Raw genomic sequence first — 3,899 nt, forward strand, 5'->3', positions numbered from 1 at the left:
CCAGTTGAGTAGCACTTTAAATGTTTTGGCTCTATGAAACCTGATGTACTTATATGATTCTGTTTTCTTCAAGGTTGTATCTTCATGGTCGAATGCACTTATTGTAAGGATAAAAAACGTCAGTTAAATGTAATGTAATGTAATTTAAATTTGCCAAGCAGCCCATCAACCACATTAGTAGGCTTGGATTGTTCAAAATAATTAATTTTACACATTACTGTACCTTGAAGTTTTTAGACCAGAACTAACTACTAGCTGCAACTAACTACGATACAAAAACAATGCTGCTTCTTTATAAAGCGTTAAGCTACAAACATATACACATCTTAAATCTGCCACCCTTGATCACCCTGCATATTGTAGGTGGTGCAAGAACAGAAAAACATGGAACTATAATGAGATTAGAATGTACATTTGACTGTGTGTCGTGGTCATTTGACTAGTTTATGACACTATATGAGTAAAATGAGTTAGCTCATTACAATGGTCACACTTTTGTGCAATGGCAACGGTAAACATGAAAATGGCCGCCACACTGGTCATCCTGATTTGTTGATCTTCCTGCCACGATCGGTCAATTCCTTTAATACTGATTATATATTTGTTCTGTTCAGGAAACTTATTTTGATGTAAATGACCATCTTATCTTATTCTATTTCATGGACTCAACACACACCCACAAAGCAATAAATGCTCCAATGATTTGATAACGTTACTCTGATTAATACACTGTTAGTTGTGAACACACACATTAACCTCTGCTGAAATAATCAGCTGTCTCCAGAACATATGGCAGAGATATATGTAGATTTGTGTAGGATTTATGGCAGTCATTTAGGGAGTGGTTTACACTAGCAAGAGACGGGGAGGAAAAGCATGGCTGATGAAAAATGGTCTGTCAATCTGTCTGCCCCGGTAGAATCTCAAGCCCAGGAATCTGAGGGTAAAAATTAAATAGTATGTGACATGTGAAATATTTAAGTAGTGAAATATTCAGCTCTGTCTGTCCTCATTATCTGTCTCTCTCTGTCTGCTACTCTCTTTTGTCTCACTTTCTACCTTTCTTTCCACTGACTGCTCTCGTCATCTCTCTGCCCTCCCAGTCTCTCTTTGTCTCGCTCTATCTCTCTCGATGCTGCGGGGAGTTATTCAGCTTCAAATTAGTCACAGTTTTCACAATGAAAGAGGAAAGAGAAGGATCGAAAGGAGAGAGTAAAAGGGCAGTACATTACATTACATGTTAGTCGCTTTTATCCAAAGCGACTTACATACTCAATACTGTGGACAATCCCCACAGGAGCAATTTGGGGTGAAGTGTCTTGCCCAGGGACACAACGACATGCTGACTGCAGTGGGGTTTGAACCTGTGACCCCCTGATCCCAACACCTACACACAACCCACTGTGCCACACGCCTCCTCCGGATCCTGTACCCATCCGTACCTTTTCTTTCTGATGACTAAGAGTTATATTTTTCAGATTTATGAAGATAAGGAGTGAAGTAGACAAACAACATATACGTAATTGGGAAAAAGAGTTGTGAAAGTCACCACAACTCAGCAAACTGCACCTCTGGGAAATACTGTAAAGGTGGTGTGAAGCACCATATAAAAATCTTAACAGCTCATCGGCTCATGGAAGTGTTTTAATGGAACAAGCTTAGCTCAGCCGGCCCTCCTTGTAAACATGAAGAAGGCTGTGAATAGCAGGAAAACCTAGTTTATTTAACTGAAGGTGGAGAGTTTTATATCAGTTGTATCATAATTTGTCAGGCAGAGAGATGGAAAGATTGGTAGCACAAACTATGAAGTTATAATCCAGGATAAAGAAACGTCTTCAAATCAAAGTGAACAGAACCGGCAGTGTGGTGCACTTGGTCTGTTAGGAATTGGCAAGCCATGCACAGTTTGATAATCAGGACCGGAATTCTCTAAGGAAGTCTTCATAAAGGTTATCTGCAGAGGTGGGAAGTAGTGGAGTACAAATACTTCATTACTGTACTTAAGTACGTTTTTCTGGTATCATACTTTACTCCACTACGACTTTTTACTTTTACTTCTTACATTTTTAACACAAATACCTGTACTTTCTACTTCTTACATTTTCAAAACAGGCTGGTTCCTTTAGTTTTAATCTGTGTTCAGCTTTATTATTATTTAGAGTCCTTGCGTGCCTATTGATTTGAACACGATCCATGTATCCATCACTTCCCGGTCTTCTCTAAAGAAGAGGGACCAATGAAAACGTTATCATGTTGCCGTTGTTCAGCATGGAAACATTCATTAGCTAACAATTACATTATTGTTCTATTAATATAAAGGGAGGTCAGTTACTCTTTAAAACAGATGGTAGTTATGGGTCATTTTTACTGAAGTACATTTCGAAGCCCTCTTTACTTTTACTTGAGTAAAGAAGTTTGGTCAGTACTTCTACTTTTACCAGAGTATTTTTAAACACGAGTATCTGTACTTCTACTTGAGTAAAGGATGTGTGTACTTTTGCCATCTCTGGTTATCTGTCTGCAGTTCTTATAAAGTAATATAAAAAACTGAATTCCTCAATAACAGTACTACTAATAGACTACAAATATAACCACATTTTAAATATGCATTCATAATACTGCTGTGTTCGTTCAATGATTAATTGTTAGTTCAATTTAAATTACATTTTCAAAACTCCATTCCTTTTGACAATTCAGTGCCAACACATCTCAGCTGGACTCTGTGTCCATCAGGTTTGACTCACTGCGCTATTGTTACAGTCTTAATACTCAGGAACATGTATGGCATTAGAACTGACAACCCCCTGCTGCCTGCCCTTGTCAGCAGGGTGGGAATTTCACGACGGCCACGACGGCCATGGCCGTCGTTGCCCCGCACTTTGGCCGTGATGCCCTGTGAAAAAAAATCCAATTCACGGCCAAAGTGGCCTTGGTGCCCCTGTCAAAAGTTCCAGTGTAAACAACGCTCGTAAAGTCATACTAGTGCGCGCAGTAGGATAGTCCCGGGCGATGCCTGTGCCCTGTGGATCAGAGCGATTGCTCTGCTGTGATTGTTCCGTCAGAAATGCCTGTAGGGGCCCGACAGCCTGCTCCTCAGCCGCGGGAGCAAGACAAGCACAGGTAAGCAAGCGGACCAAGCTGTTTTGATATGATTTAACTGAAGTATGTGGTAGTATTTGAAAGGACTTAACATTTACGTGTTTATAGAAAGTACTATTGATAGGTAATTACCATTGTATTAGCCTATTTAAAGTCGACTCGTTACATTTTGTCATGAAAACTAGCGATAGCTAGCTAGTTTGGATAGCGCTAACGTCTTCCCTTCAAGGGGTCTACATCTAGTGTTGCTTCTACAAGCTAGCAGATAGCTGTCACCTTTGAATCTAGTATTTTTCTTGCTAAGCGGTTTTGATATAATACATGACTGACTTATGTGGTTTATGGCTGAACTTAACGTATACGTTAAAGAAACACTATTGCTATTCAGCCATTTGTAAAACGACTGGTGTTGACGTTAGTGCTACACTTTTCAGTCATGTTGATTGACCAGCGTAATTTAACCAAACGGCCTTTGTGCCCTTGAAAAAAATGTGAACGGGAAGGCCAAATGGCCTTGCCCCTAAAATGACGAAATTCCAAGCCTGCTTGTCAGACTTCATCATTTTAGTCACAGGCGCAGCAATTTTGCCAAAACCTGCTTCCAGTGTGAGGTTTTCAGATACATTCATGGGAACTTCTTTTTTTGATAATCTATCTGTACTAATTGGCATAAAGTGAGATGAATGTCAGTGATCAGATCTGAAGTCACGGTGCGGGGAGAAGGGTGCTGTCTGTGGTGCTGATCAGACCCTGCCGCCTGTGGTGTGACAGCAACGCTTGACTTCCTTTACCCAGGCAGT

Source organism: Gymnodraco acuticeps, unplaced genomic scaffold (assembly GCF_902827175.1).
Source record: "Gymnodraco acuticeps unplaced genomic scaffold, fGymAcu1.1, whole genome shotgun sequence".
Classification (NCBI taxonomy): Eukaryota; Metazoa; Chordata; class Actinopteri; order Perciformes; family Bathydraconidae; genus Gymnodraco; species Gymnodraco acuticeps.